At 44.7% G+C, this 24,589-nt stretch overlaps 1 protein-coding gene across 1 annotated transcript in view; it reads left to right on the plus strand.

Moving 5' to 3' along the window:
- PLCB2 (phospholipase C beta 2) overlaps positions 1-24,589 on the plus strand; it is a 573,513-nt gene that overhangs the window by 540,306 nt on the left and 8,618 nt on the right. The gene's annotated exons all lie outside the window — the stretch shown is intronic.

Below are 24,589 nucleotides of genomic sequence, written 5' to 3' on the forward strand. Positions count from 1 at the left end.
AGGTCAGAAAGAAGCAGAATGAGGGAAAATAAAGGTCAGAAATTAGCAGAAAAAGTGAAAATGAAGGACAGTGATGAGCAGAAAGAGGCAAAATAGGGGCAGCAACTAGCAGAAAGAGGCAAAGTAGCACCAGCAATGATCAGTAAGAGGCAAAATAAAGGTCAGAAACGAGCAGCAAGAGGCAGAATGAAGGTAAACAACAAGCAGAAAGAGGCAAGCTAAAGGTCAGAAATTAGCAGAAAGAGACAGAATTAAGATCAGAAACAAGCAGAAAGAGAGAAAATAAAGGTCAGCAATGAGCAGAAAAAGGCAAAGTAGAGGTCAGCAACAAGCAGAAAGAGGCAAAAAAGAGTCCAGCAATGAGCAGAAAGAGGCAAAAAGAGGCCAGCAACAAGCAGAAAGAGGAAAAATAGAGGCCAGCAATGAGCAAAAAGAAGCAAAATAGAGGCCACCAGCGAGCAGAAAGAGTCAAACTAAAGGTCAGAAACTAGCAGCAAGAAGCAGAGTAAAGGTCAGCAATAAGCAGAAAGAGGCAAAATAAAAGTCAGCTACAAGTAAAGCCATAATAAAGGTCAGAAACGAGCAGAAAGAGGTAACATAAAGGTCAGTAACAAGCAGAAAGAAAGAAAAGGAAGGTCAGTAATGAGCAGAAAGAGGCAAACTAGAGTCCAGCAACAAGCAGAAACAGGCAAAATAGAGATCAGCAACAAGCAGAAAATGGCAAAATAAATGTCAGAAACGAGCAAAAGAGGCCAAATAGAGAGCAGCAACGAACAGAAAGAGGCAAAATAAAGGCCAGAAATGAGCAGAAAGAAACTATAGAAAGGCCAGCAGTGAGCAGAAAGGAGCAAAATAGAGATCAGAAACGAGCAGAAATACAAAATAGAGATTAGAAACGAGCGGAAAGAGGCAAACTAAAAGCCAGCAATGAGCAGGCTGAGGCAAAATACGATCAGAAACTAGCCGAAAGAGGTAAAATAGAGATCAGAAATTAGCAGAAAGGGGCAAAATTCTGTTCAGCAATGAGCAGAAAGAGGCAAAATAAAAGCCATCAAGGGGCAGAAAGAGGCAAAACAGAGATCAGAAACAAGCAGAAAGAAGGAAAATAAAGGTCAGAAATGAGCAGAAAGAGGTAACATAAAGGTCAGTAACAAGCAGAAAGAAAGAAAATGAAGGTCAGTAATGAGCAGAAAGAGGCAAACTATAGTCTAGTAACAAGCAGAAAAAAGGAAAATAAAGGTCAGAAACAAGCAGAAAGAAGGAAAATAAAGGTCAGAAATGAAGACAAAGAGGCACAATAAATGTCAGCAATGAGCAGAAGAGGCTAAATATATTAGGCCTGGGTGGAGTTTGCGGAGTTCCCAAGTGACCAAAACACTCTGCCGCACTATGCAGACAAACTTAGAGACTCATGCACTCACTCACAGACCCACTCAGAGATTCATGAACCCTCACAGACACTCATGCATTCACTCACAGACCTACTTAGACACTCATGTATCCACCCACAGACCCACTCAGACTCATAAACCCACTCATATACCCACTCAGTGACTCAAGCACTCACCTACAGACCCGCTTAGACACGGATGCATCCACTCACAGGCCCACTCAGAGACTCATGCACCTACCCACAGACTCACTCAGACTCAAGCACCCACTTATACACTCACACATCCACTCAGAGACTCACCCACACACCCACCCACTCAGACGTGCCCACCCACTCAGACCCACTCACAGAGACTCATGTACCCACTCACAGACTGATTCACACACTCATGAAGACACTTGCTTGCAAACCCACTTAGAAGCTCTCACACCTACTCACAGACCCTCTGGGACACTTACTCTGACACTCATGCACCCACTGAGATACCCACTGAGAGGCTCATGCACCCACTCACACAACCACTCAGACACCCATGCATTTACTCACAGAATGACTCACAGACACACATGAAGGCACTCAAAAACCCACTCAGACACTCTCACACCCACTCACAGACACACTTAGACACTCACTCAAATATTCATGCCCCCACTCAGACACCCACTCAGATGCCCACTCAGACACTCATGCACCCACTCGCAGACCCACTCAGTCACTTACACACCCACTCACACCCCAGTGAGACACTTATGCAACCACTCCCAAGCTCACTCAGACACTCACTCACACACCCACTCACACACCAATGGAGACACTCATGCACTCTCTCACACACCCACTGAGACACTCATGCGTTTAGTCACATACTCACTCTGAAAGTTTGCATATAAGAATTAAAATTAAAAAAACCTTAGAAATTGACTGAAAAAAACAAATGTTACAGGAACGTTATAGTTAGAAAATAGAATTTAAGAAACCTTAGAGATTCACTGGAAAAAAAAGATTACTGGGACGTTATAGTTAGGCTCAGACTTCACTCATACAAAACCAGTGAAATTTTATCAGTTATAGTTACCTGGGCTAACTATTACTGACGCCCCCACAATGCGCTGCTTATGACCTCACATATTACATCACTGATGACATGGTCAGTGATATCACTGATGACATCACTGATAAGATCTTAAATGACATCACTGATGACATCATCTACAGAAACACTCACATACCCGCTCACACTACCATAGAACCTCCCATACACTCACTCGCACTCTCACACAACCCCTAACATACCCCTTCACAGACCCATACCAGTACTCACCCAACCAATCACTAAACCATAGAGCCACTCACACAACCACTCACTCATACTGCCACTCACACACCCACCAACCTGCTCATACAGCCACTAATGCACCCACCCACTCACCAATACTGCCATTCACACATCCAGTCATACAGCCATAGACACTTACACACCCACTCGTATACCCATACAGAAACTCACACAGTCATGCATTCACCCATGCAGGTCCTTATACCCCCAAATACTCGCCCATACAGCCACTCATACTGTCACTAACTAACCAATGCAGCGACTGACTCCCCCTGTCACTTGCCTATGCAGCCACTGATACAGCCACTCCTTCCCCATACAACCACTCACACATCCATAGAACTACTTACATAACCATTCACACATCCATGCAGCCACTCACACACCCACTCACTGATACTTACAGCCACTCATACAGACATTCACTCTCAAAAACAGCCATTCATACCCATTATCCTATACATACATTCAAATAGCTGCTCACTCACCCATACAGCCACTCACACACACACACGCTCACCCATACAGCCACTCACAAAGCTACTCATTCACCCGTACAGCCACTCATACACCTATGCAGCCACTCACACAGCCACTAACCCACCCATACAGCTACTCACATACCCACTCACTTTCCAAAACAGCCACTCACTCACCCATACCGCTACTCACATACCCACTAGCACATCCATACAACCACTCAGACATCCACTCACACACTGATACAGCCAGTCAGACAGCCACTCAGATGAGATATGTTAGAAATAGTATAACTGATTACTAGTACAGAAAGAATAGTAATTTAATTTATGCTGTCATTTTGCATAATATATATATATGTACATATATATATATATATTTATATATATATACTTACCTGATATATACTTACCGTTTCATTGTAAAGGCATGTGTGGACAAGGCATATGTGTGCCCCTTTTTGCATGGTTACCCCCCACTTTTTGCCTGATGTTGATGCTCCTTGACTAAGTGTGCCCTGGGTACCTGCCAAATAGGGACCCAGGGCCTATGTTTTTTCCCTACATCTGTACTGTTGCACACCCAATTGGCAACTCTCTGGCCACATGAAAGTCCCTTTTAAAAGGAACCATAGGTAACAAGAGCACTGTGACCAAGGAAGGCCTCTAAGGGCTGCAGCACATATTGTGCAACCTTTAGAGGCCCTGTACCCTGACACACACACCCACTGCCATTGCAGGCTGCGTGTTTTGTGCAGAACAAAGTGAAGAGATGACATGGCACATATCTCTGTGTGCCATGCATGCCTACAGCCCACTGCCTATGGCATAAGTCAGTCACCCCTCTAGCTGGGTGCACAATGCCAGTGGTGAGGGTGCAGGTGTATGAGCCCTGTAGCCCTACAGTGCCCCCTGAAAAACGACCTGATTCTAGTATCCTGGCTGACTGGCTGCTCACCAGCTGCCACACCTAGACATGTTTCTGGACCCCTAGGTCGATAGCCTCCCACTATCGCGGTCCTGAAAGAAAGCACATCCTGGGCAGAGGTGCCAAGCCTCCTCTCCCAGGATGGGCAGGGTCCACAAAGGGAAAGTGGTATAATCTTGTGTACTTTGGCACATCCCATTATCCCTCCCCTTTCACCCAGTTTGGCATGTGCCATGCCTTTGTTTCTGAACATTCCACAGCTGACTCCAGCTGACTGGAATCTGTGGTGGTGTATGGCTGTAATGAAGAAGACCTCCGTATTTCCTGTGTCACAGTCTCCTCTTTGTAATAGAAAGCTTCAATGGATTGTCACCTTTGTGAGCTGACCGGGCCATTTGCCAAGATAGGAGGAGAGGTGTGCCCACCTTTGCCATTCCCACCCTTCAGGTGGGGGAGGCAAGGCAAAGCACAACTCTTAGTCCCCGCCATCCTGAAGATACAGGACCCAGCCAGAGTGAGGCTAATGCCCCCCCTTCCACTGGGGGGTGGCATAATAGGGGTGTACCCACCCCAAGGAAGGGACCTATTGGTCTTAACCTTTACCTACCTGAAACACCTCCAAATGTAGTATTTAGGGGCAACCATGAACCTTGCCTCCTCAGACAAGAAGAAACAAGAAGAAGAAGGACCGAAGAGCCATGCTGATGGAAAAAGATGACACCAACTGACTTGGCCCCAGCCCTACCGGCCTGTCCAGACCTCGACCTGCTCCAGCAAAATCCCAGTGTGTCCTGTAGTCATAAGCCCCCCATATCCAGGAGGACCTGCCCTGCCTTCTCCAACAAGACATTGTCTCCTGTGAGCACCGGATTTGTTCACTAACAGATTCTGGCTCCGGCCAAATCCGCGAGTGTGCACCACTCTGCACTCAATGCCCCCAGCCCGAGTTCGAGTGGACCAACAGCACAAGAAGGTTTCCCCAGCGATTCTGACCTGGGATCTGGTGATTCCTGACTGACCCCAAGTCTTCCGACGACGCCTGCAGCCCCTATCTGGAGGATCCACCGACAGCGACCAGAGCCAGTAAAGAAAGACGCTAAAAATCAACCCTGCATCTGACACCCCATGGCCTTTGGTGGCACAACCGACGGTGTCCTGGCATCCCACAACATCGCAACTTACCTCTCCATCCAGTGGCCGCCTCCAGAAGATCTTCGTGCCCGAGCATGCACTGTTTGTTCTGACCGGAGCTTCCCAATTGAAACCAACAGGGCTCCCGATCCAGCACCCTGCCCCCGGCTGCCCCACTGCCGCTGTGGGTGCACACTGTGTGCTATCTTGGATCCCCCTTTGCCCTGAGCTAAAACCTAGGAGCTTTGCTCCCACATCCAAGTGACATGCCAGTGAGCAGCCACGAACCGGAGGCCTCCTATCCCCCATATGCCCTAGTGCCGCTGAGGGTGCTATCTAAGGGGATCCTTGACCCTGAGGGAACCCTTGTTCTAACCTTCAGAAACTCAACCCTCAAGACCATTTATTTACCTGCAAAACGATAACCCTATATTTCCCTATAGGATTGCATTGACTGTTTTCCTTTGAAAAAGTTCGAAGTGTTGAGGGTGTTTTGTATGGAAACCTAAGAAACTGTGTTTTGATAAAAACTGTTTTACTCACCCTTTGTCAAGGAAATGGCCCAGTGTGATATCTAGGCATATCACATTGAGTAGAAAAAGTAATTGAAAAGTAACTTAAAAAGTAATCACAAAGTAATTTCAAAGTAACGGAAAAGTAATTTCAACTGTTTCTGAACATTTGACCTATCTGTCTCTACATTCAACTGTTTTATCAGAAAAAGTACTATTTTTACTTACCTGCACCAAGTCTGGCTTGGTTCTAAAAATAAAATGCAACAAAGAAATATTTTTATTCAAATCAATTAGTCAGCGTTCAGTCTTGGAGTGTGTGAAATCATTTCTTGACTGCAGGTGTACAATAAATGCTTAACACTACCCTCTGATAAAGCCGTACTGCTCGCCCACACTACCACAAATAGAGAGTAAGGTATTATCTACTTTTACCTCTGCATAGCTTTGAGGACCCACTGGACTCTCTACACACCATACCTTACTTTGGTACAGTATATACAGAGCCAGCTTCCTACAAAACTTACCTGTTATATACTTACCAACCATTTCATTGTCAAGGTATGCATGATAAAGGCATATGCGTGGTAAAGACATGAATGGTAAAGGCAATGCATAGTAAAGGCATTGCGTGGTTAAGCATGTATGGTAAAGGCATTGCGTGGTAAAAGGCTGCTTCCCATTATAAAAGTGCAATGGGTGCTGGTTGGGAAACAGGTATCCCATAACCACTGTGGGATCCTCAACTCAGAACACTGTTTGGCTGAAAGCACAGCATTGACCTGCACCCAGCATCCTCACAGGGCGGGGATGGTACACAGGATATGAGTGGCATAGCACATGGGTCACCAAGTGCAGATGTGCATAAAAAGCAAAAATTGATGCAGGCCATGCTATGGTGTGGTAATGATGGCCAGGACTGTCCTTGTGGCTGACATGAACACAGGAATCTGTAAGCACCCAGTGTTATGAAGGGAGGTAGAAATGCTGTAACCCCAGGCAGGGACAGCTTAAGGATTTTGGGGGCCCTGGGCTAAATGGGCCAAATGCATTTTGGGGGGCCCTCTTCGGCACAGCTTTGGACATATGATCCAGTTTCAGCTCTTTCATGCCCTCTTTGGCCAGGTCACGGACAGGGATAGTGATGTATGTTTTCAATATTGTAACACAGCAGCAGCTCACTAATATTTCTGCAAATAATCTCTGTGACACCCTCCCATTTCTCATATGTCAAGTCCTATTTTGATTAAAAAAAGAAACGTTTTTAATGTATGTGGCATGAAACAAACACATTTCTCTGCAAAATGTCTATAATAAACTCACACATCACCCACATAAAAAATAAATTAAGACGAAACGGTATTGAAACAATCTGTTTAAGAATTGTTCAAGATCATCAGACCAAGACTCACTGCAGAACAGAGCTGGCTCTATCAGGGACCCCCGGAAAGTGTGGGGCCCTGGGCCAGAACCCACTTTGCCAATGCCTTAAAACGCCTCTGACCCCAGGCACAGCCCCAGTGTCACTACATGAACACCAGTCTCAGACAATGACCACTCTCTTACAGTAGGAGCTTTAGCGGTAATCCCACATCAACATTGCTGAAAATGCTGTCATACACAGAATGTATAAAGTTGTCCAGATTACTCGACCTGTTGCCCCCATTCCACCCCAATTGTCCCCAGCTATAGAAAATGCTACCTGAAAGCCATACTAGAAACTGTTAAAAGATTCCAGCTTGTTTATCGGAGATAATTGTCAATTTTATATTTCACCACGATGGTGTCGATGAAATATTTAACATTTGTCAGGTTAAGAGGTTAACATCTTCACCAGTTTACCAGCATGAACATCAAGGTTAATAATAGCACTTATAAAGCAATTAAACCAACCTTAAAGCTTGCAATCAAACACATACACTGCATCGATTACCAAGATCTGTCTCAAGGTTTTTTTTTTTTTTTTATATGTAACTAAGTTGTCTCACCAAGTGTTTCTGTATGCCATAGTCCCTTTAAATGTATAACGTACTCCAGAGACCTGAACATTTCCTGCATTAATTTATTTTACCTCCTAATCTGCCCTTAAATTAATTGGCTCTTGATTCGGTAGTACTTTTCCCACTTTATTGATAGGTTCTGAAAGGTTTTGTAGAAGTGTATCATGTTGGGTGTCTTTTTCTTTGCACTGACTGCTCATATGTATGTACTTGTTTTTTGCCATTTTCGTGCTTCTGTGAAACAGAAGAGCATCAGTATATCCCACCCCCCTGCATCCCAGCTTGGCATTACTGCTGCAGGCCTCTGGGTTTCTCACCAGGGTATCTTTTCAATGCATGACTTAAGCTTGTAGTCTGTCAGTCTCTTGTGCCCTGGGCATACAGCATGAGAACTTGCCCATCCATGTCGCCCCTGGCATCCCATAATGTAAGAGTTTCAGAAATAGTGACAAACCATAAAGGCTGTGAGTGCAGACTTTAAAAAATCCTCATTTATGGACATGGTGAGCAACCAGTCAGACCAATGAGACACAGAAATGTAATTATGAATAAATATGTGATAGATGTACTTCTGCAATCACCAAATACATATCTAATAAATTCATGACAATTTCATAGATTTTATAGCAAGAAAAGACCTGAGTCTCTACGGATATTTTCAATAACAGAAAGATAGTAGCTTCAGACTATAACATTTCTACCTACAAATATAAAGTTTGCTTTGATTCCCACCCTTTCAGTTTGTAACAAGCGCAGACTCATTCTTTAGAAGGGTGGTTGTCTAGCTAGGTCTAGGTTTTTATTAGGGGTGGGCGGAATTTGCATAGTCGCGCTTCGCAATGCTCTGCGAAACGGTAAAAAATCTCCGCGAGCAAGCAGAGTTCTGAAAACACGCGGAATTGCTTGTTCCGCCCTTTCGCAATGCTTTTTTCCTGTTCGCGAACTCGGTTTGCGTGCTCGGGGGGAAATATCTTGCGAACACGCATTTAGAAAGCGCGAACAAGCAAAAAATTCCACAAAGCCGCGGATCGCGGAATTTTTGGCAATTACGCGTTCTCCGAGGAATGCGAAATTACCCAAATTCCACAAATTCCACGAGCGGAATGGAATTTACCGCCCAGGCCTAGTTTTTATAGCGCTGCTGTCAGCCCAACCTTATTTCTATCATTATACATGGAGTGGGCTTTGGAACGGACCATTTCAGCCATTGGCTTTCAAGTCAAGTCAAAATAACTTTATTCGGTTCCAGAGACTATAACATTTTCACACACATACTTTCTAAAATGAAATGTTCAAATCTTATGGTTACAGAGGTATAGATAAAAACAGACTATAAAAAACAGACAAGAGATAGCATTTAAACAGTGTTGGGAGGGAATATAAACACTAACGCCCATTACCCTGTGCATCAGTCTCTGGTATCAACCATAAAAATTCATCATTGTAAATAATTATTATAAAAATGTTACACAGATTTTATTTGGCTATATTGACTCATAGCGTCTTCTTATGGACATTGCAACTCTAATAAAATTCGAAACTGCAGTGCAAATGGTTAAAGTGGACAAAGAATACAAAAAATTAAAGCCAACAATGTAGGTACATGGCCGAATTTCCCTAAAAAGTGGGGTTAAAATGTTTCCCCTTGGCTCTTTATAAAGGGTACAGAACAATATAAAGTGAGCTGCCAAATTGTCACACAGACAAGGTGGTAATCTATCCACCCATCCTGATTGTTTAGGGAATGCCACTAAAAAGTGCAAGGTGCTTAATCGAAATCTAGTCAAGAAACATTGTACTTGAATGTTTGTGGTAAAAGTTAGATAAAATTGCTGTTCTGCGGGAAACAAACTGTAGTGTAGTTCCTATATCCCTGATAGGCTCTGTGCATTGGAATATCATACACTATAGATTTGACATAGGACTAAGGTCAGTATGTCTCTATCGAGTATATTAAACTTAATTACTTGTGTGTGCCAGCTAACTCAGAGGTCACTAGAAACTTCTCGAATATACAAGAAGGGATTAGTCTCTGACAACCGCATAAACATGACAACTTTGTTTCCCTTTAGAATCGGAACAGTCTCAGAATCGTGGAAACAATAGATAACAGTTTCACTCAGTCAATCGTGCATGCTTCGTTTCTACAGAGTTGCACAGAAATAGAGAGACGGGAGTTTCAATAAAAGGGTTTATTGAACAGTCTTATTTCTCATGCAAGAGATATGAATTGCTACAATCGTAAGACAGACTGTGAAGTACAATGTGTATGAGGTTAGCAGTAAGATAAAATAATACTGCAATAGCATGGTTTGTAGCTATGACATATATTAATCAAAATACATACATAAATAACATATGCTTAAATGTGATACTCATCTGATACTTCTAAATTGTTCTACCTCAGTGTACCAAGCCTAAGTGCAGTACGAGGTTTGAAGTAGGTGCCACTTCTAAAGTATAGCTAGCTATATTTTAGTTTAGCCAGGAGTTGCCAAAAGTTTCTCTAAGTTCTAGTCAGCTCCATACCTTAGAATGAGAGAGGTTGGAATCTCTTTATTGGACTCGATAGTCTAACCCCCCGCAAGGGAAGTCAGAGAGCACTGGAGCTGGATTCTCTGCGAGGAGGATGGCAGCGTCAGGGCAGTGCATCAGGCTGGAACTCGATCTCCTTCCGAACTTGCTGTGGCGAACCGCGTAGTCTGGGTTGGATCGAATCCTTCAGGAACCGCAATTTGCTAGGGCAAGTGCTGGTATATTTATACCTTGAAGGTGTCTAGGAATGCCAGTATTGACGTAAAAGTTGGGCAGAGGAACGTCATGAATGAACCCCTAAGGAATAGATGTTCATGCATACTTAATGAGTTCTTGGAGAAATCAATATTCAAGCTGGGGGAAATTCCTAAAGGCTTAAGGGTCTGGTTTTCCAAGAATTTGTTGTGACATGGATGGACAGATGTAGGTAGCCATGCCTGTATTTGGTTTGTACGGACAATGTCTAAATAAGGGCCGGATTTCTATGTCCATAAGGGCAATGTGAATTGTACCTATATAAGGGCATAAATCGCAAACCTATATACGGAATCTAAATCTGCACACAACAAAACATGGGGGGCCTGATACTACCATTTGTGCGCGGCTCAAATGTGCCCCAGAGTAAAACACCTCTTTTATAATAGCTTTCTCATTTGTATAGATACTTGCAGGATTGTCATAATAGTGCCCCAAGCCTAACTCATGAAATTTGTCCTTCACAAATTGGAGCCAAGGGATAGACAATGCACTATCTAGGTTGATACAGTCCTTAATGACATCCCTTGAGAACATTAAGTCCTCAGATAGCCAGATCTTAGCCCATAAAAGCAGAGGGGCAATAGCTACTCGATCTTCGAGATAGTCCAGCCCCGGCTCCTGGTGACAAAAAAGTGTGGAGGCACTATTTGGGGCAACCAATAACCTTTATATACATTTATTTTCCAGGACCTGCAATTGTCGACTTTTATGGTAGCCCTAGAAACCTGCCCCATAGAATGCCACAGGCAAACATATAGCTTTGTAGAAGGTAACCAATTATGTCACTGGTTTTATGGCCTAGCTTGCGGGCAAAGCGGAATAACCCCTAGACTGCCCGACTAGTATGTTGCACCCTTGCTGTGATTAGGTGGTCCCAATTCAGTGTTATTAAAAATGTTCCCTAAATATGTAAAATTTGGCAGCTTATGAATAATCTTACCCCTTACAACAAATGTTCTTGTTTTGGTTGCTTTAGGGCCACACACCATAGCATATGACTTAATAAAATCAACTTTAAAATCCAGTGCTGCCATAAAATCAGTAAAAGCGTTAAGTGACTTTTGGAGGCTATTGGCTGTCAAAGCCATTTGAACAGTATCGTCCGTATAAGATAACACTGGATCGAGTTGCCTCTAATTTTAGGAAAATCAGATTCCTTCTCTATTTAAAAATGCCTCTAGACCATTTGTTTACAATAAAAAAAGAAATGGAGCTCAAATGCAACCCTGCCAAACACCTTCTGTGGAGACAATGGGCCCCGTCTTTTACCCCCAAGAGCCGTATCGCACAGTAACCGTTGTAGAAGTGTGGAGCCCACGTAGAAGGGATATGAGGGCTTCTTCAAAACCCATTTGCTTTATCAGTCCCCACAATTTCTCCTGAATGACAGTGTCGAAAGCACTAGACAAGTCCATGAAGGCCAGATGGATAGAACCCCTCCTGGCCTTCACGTACTTGCCCATGATCAGAGACAAATTGAGGCACTGTTCTGTGGTACCCATCTCCCTTCTAAAACCATATTGCAGTCAGGACAAAGTCCCAGTCCTGTTTGCCAGGTCTCAAGGTGCGCAAGGATGACCCTCCCCAGTATCTTGGCAGGGGCATTGATTAGTGAGATTGGCCTATAACAGGCAGGGTCACACCTGTTGCCTTTCTTATACACTGGAACCACAATGGCCTCCTTCCAGCTTAATAGAAACCATCCCCACAGCTTTAAAAACATTAGTGAGCAAGGGTGCCCATAGTTTTTTTTTTTTTTTAAACAAATCCAAGGGAACCCCATCAGGGCCTGGGGCTTTCATCTTCTGCCACTTAATTGTAAGACCAAGGGTAAATCAAATATCAGTTCCCCACTTCCCTCAACTGATGAGGCGTTTTTGGGATTAACTATGGCTGAAAAATGGGATTCCCAAGTTGCCCCCAGGATCAGTGAATCCATGTGTTTAGGCTCGTTTTTGAAAAGGGGGCGATTAATTATGTCCCAGAAGCTCTTGGAGTCTTTCAGTGCACTGGCTTTCTCCAGATCTTCCCATGCTAAGCTCCTCAATTCATCTTTCCTTTGTTTGATAGTACATGTATAGGTCTGCCTTACATTTTATAGTACATGTATAGGTCTGCCTTACATTTTTAATTTGTATTCTATCATGAGGGTTAGCGTGGAGGGCCATTTTAAGGTTCTTATGCGCTCTGGAACACTCGGTGTTCAACCATCGCGTGTCCTGGGGTTCCATTCTTTGAGTTGATCTAGTCAGGTCTTTTGGCACGTCTACATGGATCAGTTAAAAATCATGAACCACCTCATCAGGGGGAGAGTCAGCATGGAGGCAACTCACAATGAGGTTTAAATTTGCCGTGACTATTGTTTCCTCAAATTAGATGGGATCGACTTTGCCCCAGTTTAGTCTTATCCCTTTATTTTTATTAAAATAAATAGGGCAAACGTCACCTTTCCCAACCTTAGCTATTATACTGAAGAAAACGGTGATGGGATTATGGTCACTTGAAATATTTGGTGCCACCTCGAAGTCGCCGACAAACGGGAAATATTTCCTTGTGATAAACATACAGTCAATAGTGCTTTCCCTACCTCCTCCGACATAGGTAGGACACTGGGGTAAGGGGCTGCTGACCAAATTATTAGTAGTATTATTAAGGCCTAGGTCATTATCAATGACAATAGAATTGAGAGCCTCACCCTGTGGTGTGTGAATAAAGTGTGGCTGACCCTCTGTGTCCAGCAGCCCACAAACTCCATTGTTGCTGAAAGAACAAATGGTACAGTTGAAATCCCCCACCCAAAGGATGCATAAGTGCTGCTACTTCCCCGCAATGTTATTAATCAGGGCCTGTAAGTCTTCAATCACATGACTGCTATTCTGGTCAAAGATCTTATAATACCAATTTGCTAGCAATAACTTTGCCTGAATCAAGTTGGAAATGAGGATTAGCTGGTACCAGGGTGAGGTCTTTACAACAAGGGTTTGTATGTGCCCATATTTGACTGAGATGAAAGTCACAAGCACCGTTCCCAATAAGGTGCGCGCGTGCGCTCGCGCGCACCTCTAAAACCTGTAGCGCGCAGTGCTGTGTGTGGAGCGCGCACACACACAGCACATCCAGCGAAAGCGTTCGCACCGCTCCTTTTAACAAGCGAGCGGCGCGAAAAACGGGTGTTAACTGCCAGAGGGAGAGGCAGGAAAGTCTTGGGCACCTTCTTATATGTGTAGAGCCCGGCTGCGGTGCCTACTGTGTGCTTTTGTTAAATATTCATGTTAATTGCAGGGCCATCAGGAGCTGCGATTAAGATGAATACTTTAACAAAGCACACAATCAGCCCACAGCCGTGCTTATGTAACAAAAGAAATTCAGCAAGTTTACAAACACGGCGTCTAAAGTTCACGCCGTTTATGTAGACTTGCTGAATTTCTCTTCTTAACAGAGCTGGGCTTCGGGGTGATTGTCTGACTTTGTTAAAGTTTTCAGGTTAATTGCAGCTCCAGACAGGCGCTGTGATTAACCAGAAATCTTTAACAAAGTCCCACAATCACCCCCCAGCTGTGCTCTATTAAGAAAATAAATGCATCAACTCTACAAACACGGTGTGTAAAACACACGTCGTGTTTGTAGCAGTGGTCGAAGTGGGCGGGATTGGCAGGGCACGGCGTGCCCCTACTTTAATTTTAAGGATTCCGTTCCCCTACTTTTTTTTCTGAAAATGCGTTCCAGGACGCAAGAATTCGCCACCGCCTATAAATAAAGCTCGGGGGTTCCTGGCGTTTGTGACGGGCGGGAAGACAGAGAAGTAACAGGACTCTGTCTTTTCCTTCTTGCCCAGAGAAGAAAAAGACAGTGTCCACTTCTGCTCTGCCGCTTAAGCTGCCCCCACTCTTTCCTTCTTCCCTCTCTTTCTGTCTAGCAGTTCTTCTCTTACTGAAAACCGTGATTATAAGACGGGGTTCTCATTCTCTTTCCTCTCCTTTCTTTTATTTGCTCCCCTATGAAATGGATCCAAAAAAGAAAAACACTTCTGCTGGAAATGCCTTATTTTTCCGACATTTTAATTCCAAAGTGCAGCATCAGGAATAAAAGGTTAAAAATATGAAAATTAACTAAATAAAGTGAGATAGAGTGGGAGCAAACTGGCCAGATTGATTTTATTCACACCCAAACACATTAGCGCCACTTTTACAGAGTTTGCCAGTGAAGCGCTATTTTTGTTTTCTTGTCTTTGTTTTCCCTGGGCTTGCAACTAGTGCACCAATCCTGGAGGTACTACAATGTGTGGATTGGAAAACAAAATGTGTACTGCGGCGCTGCGTCCAGGGATGTGGACTTTTTACCATACTGCTTACGTTTTGTAAGGATATAAGCAATGGACATTGAAATGGGTCCATTCAGGGCCCTATAGTCATGTCCTTAACTTTTCAGGCTAAAGCACTCACTGATTTCTGAATAGTGAGTGTAAAAGAGTTAAGGTAACCATGTTGTTCCTGCTTACATTTCACATGGTTTGCTAGATTTTGCATTCCCTATGAGTGCTTGCTTTTTCCATGATGTTGTTACTTTTTTTTTTGGCCGCATATTGCTCTTGTCTAGTACGTAATTTAAATTGAGCCACATCCAGGTGTTTATAGCCGGCAACAATTGGGTTGTAGTTCAAGGCAGTGTGAGTTTTCCTCAGTAGGGCAGTATGGTGTTCAGTGGGGGAGAGGATGTGGCACTAAGACCAGAGCTGCTGAATTTGGAACTGGGAAACCAGGTTCAACCTTAATAACCAGTCCACCAGACCACTCTCCTGAGAGAGCACAATCCCATGCTAGACCTTAGAAGGCTTCGCAAGACCTTAGAAGCCCTGGTGTCTTAGCACCAGCAGGTGGACCCTAGCAGGGCAAGTGTAGGTTAACCTTCAAGGCTTGTCCACCACAATCCATACTGAAGTTTACCTCTAGTCTTGCGGGCAGGCCTATGCAGCAGCACACTCTAGAGCAACAGTGACTCTGTCACTGAGGTTACAGGACTCTTGAGAAGGGCCAGCTTTAGGGCGGTACAACCGGTGTGACCGCACCGGGTGCTGACTTTGGGTGGAGGCATCATGTTTGCTAGTATATTATGGTATTTAAAGCACTTGGTGCCTCCTTCTTGGCCTCCAGCAATTTTCGGCAACAATAAAAATGTGATTATGACTCTGGTGATTAATGTTCTTCCTAGAATTTTGTTTAGTGGAAGTTTTGACTCATGGTAATGTAGCTCAGAGGGTTACTGTGCCTGCTGCAAAGAACATGTACCATGCAGATCACAAAGTGCACATAATGTAAATAGGTCAGTGGGCTGCTGCTTTTGTCAGAGAGATCCTTTTGTTACTTGCAGTTTTTACGTTAAAATCCTAACATAGAACAGTGAGCTATTAACTGTCAGCTAAGAACTGCATACAAACTGCAAGGTATACATTAGAGCATTATGTTTTTTCCCCTAGTCTTTGATTATCCTAATGTTGCAAAAAGCGTTCTTTTGGACAGAAATCAATTCTGATTATTAAAGAGAACCCCCCCAACCATGGTATTACGTTTTAAATTCTGAGTTTGTGTTTCTCCAGACCAATCACTATTAAACTATTCGGCCTACTAGTATGGTTGTCATGTGACTCCTACACCTTGTAGTCCTTAGAATTATGTACCATTTTCTATACAGTGATTTGCACACATATTGATTGTCTCTGTTTAATGTGTGTGATGCAAAGTGCTCTGACACCCTACAATGGTATTTGTGGTGCTGTAAATCAAATTAAATGCATCTGAGAGAGAATGTGGTTATGGAGACTTGAGGGGCACTGTTAAAGGGTGGTAGTGAGATGTGGTCATTGGGGGGGGGCAATAACAAACATTAATGCACAGGGCACCACCAGTGCTAAGGCCTGGCCTGCCCTTGAGGCCTGTTTGCCTCACCCATACGTACCTCCATAGGCCTTGTTTCAGCAGTAGTAGCTGCAACTCACCAGGGATTGGCAATGCAGAATTTGCACGCACACCAAACTAAGTTTGCGAACTTCACAGTCTCTCTGCTTCATTCACAAGCACTTTTAACATGTGCTGCCTGCTGTGGGGCCACTGGAATCAATTATGCAGCAAAGAAGGACAAAATTATGCCGCTGTGTTGACTAAATTATGCATTTAAAAAAAGGCTGCAGCGTAATGCAGTATATTTTCTTATATTTTATTATTTTGACATTTGTAAACATGCTAACAGTCCCTGAAAAGATTTTGCCTTATTTGTAACAGTGTAACATACACATGCAGCAGTGAGAAAGGCGATCAGTCAACCTTTGCAAGGTGCCCTCCACTTCGCGGCAACACAAGTTAATTTTTTTATTAACGTTTGATACGTTTGAGCTACGAACAATTTATTAGTTTAAATGGTCAGATCATGCCGCAGAACTTGCATTATGAGGAAAATATGGCAGAGCCATAATTATATAGAGAACATTTGCAAACTAGGATATTTTACCACACATGTTTGAACTGCTGTTTTAGAAAAAGGGAGAAGTGCTTTAGGCAGAAACTCCATGGCTCGGAGACAAATGGCTTGTGCTTCCACATTTTACCTTATTTGGGACATTCGGTGAGTAGAAACATATCCCATTTTGTGAATATATTTTAATGTCAATAACTCATTATCACCTTAACCCCTTCAGTGCCCATGACGAGCTGGACTCGTCATGGGCTGCGGTGGCGCTGTGCCCATGACGAGTCCAGCTCGTCATGAACTCCGCCCGCTAATACAAAGCGCGGCACTGGGCGGGGAAAGGGGCAGGCATGCAAGGGGTTAAATAATCATGTGTATCGATTGGTTGATTTAACTGGGCAGTGAAATGGCAAACAAATACTAAAACATTGGGATGTTTGCGCATTCTGGCCACACCTCTGGCTTGGCCCAGTGATCCAATCCTTGGGTTTTTCCCGCCCTCTGATTCTCCGCCCACAGTTCCCCTACTTTTTTCCCCCCACTTCGACCACTGGTTTGTAGACTTGCTGAATTTCTCTTCTTAATAGAGCGCAGCTGAGGGGTGATTTACACTTTGCTGTTCTTGGCAGAGTAGCCACCCGACTGGTATTTTCCTGTTTCTGTCATTGCATCCAGATATATGATACAATAAGTAACATCATACACAGGGCTTTAAGTGGGACAAACTTAAGTTGTCAAACTGTGGGGGGGGGTCTCGCAAAGGGGGTGGCCAGTGTAATCAAGGGCTTAGCTTTAAGACACATAAGCTAAAAATCTGTACTTTTAGCATAGTGCACCGCCCAACTTGTATTTTGCTGTTTCTGTCATTGCATCCAGATATAAGATACAAGTAGTAACATTATACCTACAAGTCAGGACTATTAGCTTTGTCAATGGTTGTTAGTTGCATAAGATAAATAAGCAGCAGCTACGGCTTGTATATAATATTGAAAAAGCTTGAACTTAAAGCCCTGGTGACACCAGGACAATGTTGATGTGCCTGAGTTTCAAAAAAAGAAGGGAAATCCAGAGAGAAAATGACTCTCTTTAAAGGATTTCCCTTCCCCTACAAGGCTTACCTGGCGTGACGTCATGCCCTAATTTCTCTTCTAGTGAGAAGTGAGCAGTGAGCAGTGTGAGCTGCGCACATTGATGTGCCTACTCTCACTGCAGTCTGAAAAAAATGGACCACCTGTGCCAGGGCAAAAAACAGAGTCCGCTAGAGACCCGGTTCGAGGCCCCCTTTAAACAAGCATTGGCATAGCCAATAGGTCTCGCCTTTGGGACCTTATAAGTGTTTAGCCATGCAACAGTTGACTGTGTATTCGAATCCCTCCTGAGGCGGAAGCCGGGAGGTTGCTGTGCGATTTTGTATAATTCTACGCTCCCTGGTTTTAATATTGCTGTGTGTAACGATTGGCTTGATTTACAAAGCCTTTTAATTTTGCACCTTATATTTGGTTATCCCCCTTCCTGCTTGGACCTCTCAGCGCGGTCTCAGCACTTCCCCACCCTCACATTTTCATGCTTACCGGGTCCGTCCCAGCCGACTTAGGCGCTGAGGACACTCTCCATCCCCGGGTGTGATCTAAACCGCGGCGGCCATTTTAGGTTGGGGAAAGCGTCAGACGCTCCCAGTGGACAGCATAAAAGAGGCACCCGAGTTAGGCCTTCTTCACTGTGTATTCGAATCCCTCCTGAGGCGGAAGCCGGGAGGTTGCTGTGCGATTTTGTATAATTCTACGCTCCCTGGTTTCAATATTGCTGTGTGTAACGATTGGCTTGATTTACAAAGCCTTAAAATTTTGCACCTTATATTTGGTTATCCCCCTTCCTGCTTGGACCTCTCAGCGCGGTCTCAGCACTTCTCCACCCTCACATTTTCACGCTTACTGGGTCCGTCCCAGCCGACTTAGGCGCTGAGGACACTCTCCATCCCCGGGCGTGATCTAAACCGCGGCGGCCATTTTAGGTTGGGGAAAGCGTCAGATGCTCCCAGTGGACAGCATAAAAGAGGCACCCGAGTTAGGCCTTCTTCACTGTGTATTCGAATCCCTCCTGAGGCGGAAGCCGGGAGGTTGCTGTGCGATTTTGTATAATTCTACGCTCCCTGGTTTCCATATTGCTGTGTGTAACGATTGGCTTGATTTACAAAGCCTTTCAATTTTGCACCTTATATTTGGTTATCCCCCTTCCTGCTTGGACCTCTCAGCGCGGTCTCAGCACTTCCCCACCCTCACATTTTCATGCTTACTGGGTCCGTCCCAGCCGACTTAGGCGCTGAGGACACTCTCCATCCCCGGGCGTGGTCTAAACCGCGGCGGCCATTTTAGGTTGGGGAAAGCGTCAGACGCTCCCAGTGGACAGCATAAAAGAGGAAGGACATGCCTCCGCGCAGCGGACGCGAGCAGCAGTTGCGCCGGTTCCGCGCCGGAGTCGTGCTCGAGTCCTGCCCGTCTGCGCCCGTCAGCGCCAGGAAGGCGCCAGGGCCCAGGTATACCACTCGCCAACAAATCTACCCAGGTACTTCAAGGGAATTCGTAATGTCTCTTAATATTCACTCTATACACTGCAACAACGCTCTGAACCCTGATACATGGGTAGACCCAGTCGGCTGTCAGTACTGTAAAGCTATATTTGCCCCGGAACCAGTACCTAATGCCAAATCTCGGCCTTATGTTCTGCAAGGGGGGCTCATTAACGTTAGGTCACTGTGTAAGAATGCTCTACACATTTATGACTTGATCACAGAGGGGGACTTAGATTGGCATTATCACAGAAACCTGGCTAAAGGCATGGTGTAATCCTGATATAGCATTGGCCACCCCGCAAGGCTTCCTAATTCAACATCTGGATAGACAGAATAAACGGGGAGAAGGCCTGGCCATCATCCATCGTGATACCATGAAATGTACTACGTTTGAGTTACCAGATATTAAGGGTGCAGAGGCCATGGCCTTCTGTTTAAATATCCATGATTCTTTTACATTCTCTGGTGCCCTGGTGTATCGTCCTCCGGGCCAACCCAATGATTTCCTGGACAGCATTGGTGATGTTCTGAGCGAGCTTACGCTCAGATTCGCTCACTTTACGCTGTTTGGAGATCTCAATCTCCATCTGGACTCCCCGGAAGGACCAGGGGTAGCCTGTTTCATGGACATAATCAATATCCTCGGCCTGAAACTGTTGACACGGGAACCTACTCATACTGCAGGACATATATTGGACTGTATCTGTTCTAACTCTGATGCTGTGATGATTAAACCCCCTTGCATTCAAACCTGGTCAGACCATAAATTTGTCCCATTTGATTTGTCACTGGGAAATAATGCTCCAAGGATAATCACTAGGAAAATCACCAGGAGCTCCAAACCTGACAGGAAAAAAACACTTACCCAGCCTGATCTCCTAGAGAAAGCAACAAATAGCAAACCCATACTAACTGGCCACACCTCAACAGATAACCAGCTGTTCTGTGAATGGATTATATCACTTAGTAAACCCTCTGGTCCAATAAGCTCAAATAACAATCTTCGAGGTATGAAAAACAAAAAGAGTGCCCCATGGTTCTCACATGCGTTAAAATTGGAACTAGGCGAAGTTAGATCGCTGGAACGAAGATGGCGCAGAAATTATGAGGTTAACGATTGTTACACCTATAAAACAGCATGGAGGCAGTACCATACTTCAATTAAGCGGGCTAAAAAAGCCTATTACCTAGAGGCAATCTCCTCTTCAGACAATGGGCAGAAAGCAATCTTTAAGATCGTTAACAGTTTCACCAACCCCAGGGTCCTCTCACAGGAAATTCCACCATCCCTGCCCCTCTGTAACTCTATTGCCAACTACTTTGAAAAGAAAATCCAAGACCTTGTCAAGGACTTTCCAAAACCTATACTGACCGCCTCAGAAACTGGAAGGAGAGAGCCAATTCAGGAAAAAATCAATATGCCCTGCCTTAACATATTTGACCCCATCTCCTTAGAAGAGTCTCATCAGGCTATTCTTCAGAGTAAATCCGGATCTCCTTTTGATCCCTGCCCCCCCCTCGTTCCTACAAGTCTTGGTTAACGAGGTGAACCCTATCATTAACAGTATTATTAATTCTTCACTTTCCTCGGCTGAAATCCCTAGCGAATGGAAGCTAGCAGCTGTCAAGCCCCTCCAAAAGAAACCCCTGTCTGATCCGACTATCCTCTCCAACCTCCGTCCCATTTCGCTGCTCCCTCTGTTGTTTAAATTGACTGAAGCATTTGTCAATAAACAACTTACAGAATTTCTGGAAAAAAATAACATCTTGCATGCCAACCAAGCTGGCTTTAGGGCTAAACATTCAACTGAATCTGCCCTTCTATTCACGGCAGAGACCCCCCGAACGGCTCTGGACCAAGGGAAGAAGGCTGTCCTGATCTTGCTTGATCTGTCGGCAGCCTTCGACATGGTCTCGCACTCTATCCTGAGTGATCGTCTTTTTAACTCAGGAATAAGAGAGGTAGCGCTGACATGGTTCAAAAACTTCCTTGGCCATAGACGTCAAGTCACAGTGCTAGGGGAATTCAGCTCTGAGGAAAAAAATATCAGTGCAGGGGTCCCTCAGGGCTCTAGTCTGAGCCCTGTACTCTTCAATCTGTATATGGTTCCCCTGATTGAGCTCATTTCCTCTTATAAGATCAGCACAATATCATACGCCGATGATACTCAGCTCATCCTGGTGCTGGACAGAGAGCTGCCTGGAGCTGAAGAAAACCTCAACAACTGCCTCACTGCCATTTTCGAGTGAATGAAGTGCAACCATCTCAAATGCAATTCGCCCAAACAATGGTGGCCTGAAGATGCCGAAGCCCCTCCAAACACCATCTCCTCTGCCCGTAACCTAGGCATCAAGTTTGATGATGCTTTATCATTTAAGCAACAAGCAGTGGCCGTGGCAGGCACTTGTTTTCACATCATCAGAACCCTCCGAAAGTTTTTTGACCTCCTTCCCCTTCCAGCAAGGAAAACGGTAGCGGTTGCACTTATAACATCTAGACTGGACTACTGTAACAGCCTGTATGCAGGAGCAAATAAATCTGTGCTCCACAGACTGCAGATGGTCCAGCATGCAACCGCCCGTTTGGTCCTTGGCTGGCCTAGGAAGTCATCGGCCTCGGCAGCCCTCACTATCCTTCATTGGTTACCAATACATAAGCGTATCCTATTCAAAATCCTGGTTATCACTTTTAGAGCCTTCCACTTACAGGGACCCAGGTATTTGTCGAATGGCTTTAGACGCTATCGTCCTGCACGCAGCCTAAGGTCCTCTAATCAAATCCTACTAGTGACCCCTAAATTTAGGCTCTCCAGTAAGGGTGGGAAATCCCTAGCTGTAATTGGCTCCAGGGCGTGGAACAAACTGCCATCTCAGCTTCGGCAAATTTCAACAGAAAAACTCTTCAGGAAAGTCCTGAAGACTTGGGTTTTCTCCCTTACAGACACTGCATACAAAGCCCTAGTATAATATGCACAGGACCCCTCGAACTACATCAGTTAGCCAACATGTTCCATCTATGTTGACACCTAGCGCCAAGATGCTCCCTGGAGTGATAGCTGCGCTATACAAATGTATTTTCCATTCCATTCCATTCCATGTTGCTGCACCAAGGATATTGTGCTGGATAACTATAAGGTCCCAAAGGCGAGACCTATTGGCTATGCCAAAGCTTGTTTCGTGGAAGACACAGCTTCCCCCAAACGCTTGGGCAGAGCCAAACCCCCTCTCCTGGTCATGATGGCATAATTGTCGTGGTCGGTACTGCAGGGTCAACCCAGACTGGGGTAGAATCAATACAAGTAATGATCGCCTTAAAGCTAACTGCTTCAGCAGGAGGACCTAAGCCACTGGTCGGTTGTACTAAGATGAATGGCGAATTAATGCACCTTACGCGGAGATCTTTATATAATCTGCAGAATCCGAAATTCAATACAAGTATATTAATGAGAGGAGAAGAGATTGATTGGAAAGAGAGGGCAACCACGACTGGGGAGAAAGAGAGAGAATGAAAAAGGTTGAGAGGGAAACAGAGAAAGTGAGATAGAGACAGAGAACACAGAGGAGAATGATCTAGAGGAGAAAGAGAGAGAAGTCAGTGACAAGAGAGGACGCAAAAAACAAGCAATAAGTACATATATAGTGGGCAAGATACAGAGAAATACAATTGGCGAAAGGAGCAGAGAGAAGGAGGGGAAGAGAGGCGGGGCAGACGGATTAAAAGCACGAGATAGAAATCTAACAAGTAGGAAGCTCGGATGAGTGTTAAGTGGTTTTCTGCGTGTGCAGCTACTGCGTGCTTCCTGAATTTGTTTCTGTTGTTCGCCAAGAATGGTAGAGGGAACTCAAGAGAGGGGGTTGAGGATCATGGTTCAGGCGCTGTAAGGCTTAATGAGCCATTACAAAAGCCAGATTGCTCCTGTGCACGTTCACGACGCGCATAACCGCATGCTGGTGGCCGGGAAAAGCCTTTGGCAGCACTTTGAAAAGCCACTTACTAAATGTCTTGCCTGAGACAGCGCATGCGCTGCCGTAGGCTCGACCTAAAAACTGCTTATGCTCAGCACTGGTGAGACCCGGCCCACTTAAAGCCCTGATCATACCTACTATTGACTTTGCAAATCCTCTGGCTGCCTTTCTCTTTCTGTCCCTCTCTTACCAATTTCTCCATTACTCCATTATTGTCATGGCGTGTGTATCCAAATTGCAAATCTGCCTTAAGCCACCTAACATGGGTTGTATGTGTGGAAATGCAAAAGTTTGGAGTGATATTTGGCACTGCGCACAAGCACGGTCTGGTTCCTGGCGCACATAGCCATGGCTGCAGCACAGAGACCCTACACTGCCGCACACAAAGGAAAAAAATTAGAGGGCACATTGGTCACAAGTCCTCCTTTTGCCCTCCCAGCCGGTGAAGGTGTTGCATGGACGGTGAAGGAATAATAAGGCTCCAGCACAATATCAGCCTTGTGCCATGTTTCCTGAAGGTAAATAATTTCAAAGCCCCTAATATACTCCACCAAATCCTCATTAATCAATTTTGCATTGGCTTTCTTCAACGAGCCTCATTCATCCATTGGCTTGAGCCTTTGTCAATCTTGGCGTAGTGCAGTGGAATATTCACGTTTTGCCTTATACTGTTGGCTATTTGAATGCATTCTTTTGCCTTCTCTCAAGTGCCTGCATTAAACTACATGAGGGACTATTTTACAAATATAGGCCTCTGTGTCCTCTCTGCTGGCTCTCTCCCATATGTCTCGGTCTAATGTGCTAACGGTGTAAGCATTATCATATTAAACCCAGACATATCAGCTTTGCCAGTGCTTGTATGTTAGCTGTGATTGCAACTCTGGAAACTTTCTAGCATTATCGACACGTTTCAGCCCCAAGACTCCTCACACATAGTTCCATTTCCCAGCATACAGAGACAAAGGTTCAGTTGTAAAAATCAACTGACTGTCAATGAGGACAAGTGTCCCAACAGTTACAGCA

This window comes from Triturus cristatus, chromosome 9 (assembly GCF_964204655.1).
Source record: "Triturus cristatus chromosome 9, aTriCri1.1, whole genome shotgun sequence".
In the NCBI taxonomy this organism is placed as follows: Eukaryota; Metazoa; Chordata; class Amphibia; order Caudata; family Salamandridae; genus Triturus; species Triturus cristatus.